This window comes from Myotis davidii, unplaced genomic scaffold, assembly GCF_000327345.1.
Source record: "Myotis davidii unplaced genomic scaffold, ASM32734v1 scaffold435, whole genome shotgun sequence".
Taxonomy (NCBI): domain Eukaryota; kingdom Metazoa; phylum Chordata; class Mammalia; order Chiroptera; family Vespertilionidae; genus Myotis; species Myotis davidii.
In genome coordinates, this window is record NW_006285998.1 from 448,279 (window position 1) to 449,670 (window position 1,392).

Genomic DNA, 1,392 nt, shown 5'->3' on the forward strand with positions numbered 1-1,392 from the left:
AAAAAAATCAATAAAAAGCAAGTGTTGACAAAGACGTGGAGAAAAAGGAACCCTTGTGCATTAATGATTGGATTGCAAATTGGTGCAGCCACTATGAGAAACACTATGGTGTTTCCTCAAAAAAATTAAAAATAGAGCTGCCGTGCAATCCTATAATACCACTTCTGGGTATTTCCTTGAAGAAAACAAAAACACTATTCTAAAAGGTACATGTGCCCTGTTTGCAGCATTATTTATAATAGCCAAGATATAGAAGCAATAGAGGTACACACACACACAAAGAAATGGTACATAAATACAATGGAGTATAAGTCAGCCCCCAAAAGAATGAAAATTTGCCATAAGGTATTATGCTAAGTAAAATAAGTCAGACCAAAAAAAAATACTCTATGACTTCATTTATATGTGGGATCTTCAAAAACAAATCAAATGAATAAGTAAAACAGAAACAGACCCATAGATACAGAGAGCAATCTGATGGTTGCCAAAGGGGAGAGAGGAAGAGGATAGGTGAAAAAAAAACCTAACATCAATAATTATTTTTCAAGTTCATGTGTGAATTATAGGGTTACATTTTGTTAAACATCTTACTGGCATATATTGTTTAAAAATATACCATGCACAAAATCAAATAATATTTGCAGATTTTTTAATCTACTATGTGCCAGACCTTGTGCTATAAGGCAAAAATATTGTCAGAAAACATTGTGATTTCTATTTTCAAAAAATCCCAGCCAGCATGGCTCAGTAGTTGAGCATCAACCTATGAACCAGGAAATCACGGTTTGATTCCCAGTCTGGGCACATGCCCAGGTTGTGGGCTCGATCCCTAGTAGGGGGTGTGCAGGAGGCAGCCAATCAATGATTCTCTCTCATCATCAGTGTTTCTATCTCTCTCTCCCTCTCCCTTCCTCTCTGAAATCAATAAAAATATAAATAAATAAATAAATAAATAAATAAGATTATGTGGAAGATTTTACCACCAGCAGGGCAGGTCATTTGAGACAAAGGGAACAATATACACATTAACTCCCAGGACAGGAATCAAAGCAGTGGGTTAAGAAGGGGGGAAAAGGGAAAGAAAAGTAAAATAGTAGTTGCCAGGGATTGGGGGAAGAATGATTAAGGTGTTATTTTTTAATGGGTGCAGAGCTTCAGTTTGGAGATGGATAGTGGTGAGGGTTGCACAATAATATGAATGTACTTAATGCCACTGTTCACTTAAAATGATTCATGTGGTAAATATTATGTTATGTATGTTTTACCACAATAAAAAAAATCAGGGGCGCAAGAAATTTAGCATCGTAAAAGAAAGAAGCCCGTGGTTTTAAAGGGCAGGTTGCTCCCATAATGCCTGTTGTCTTCGCCCTTTGGTGTCCCACTGTCAGCAGG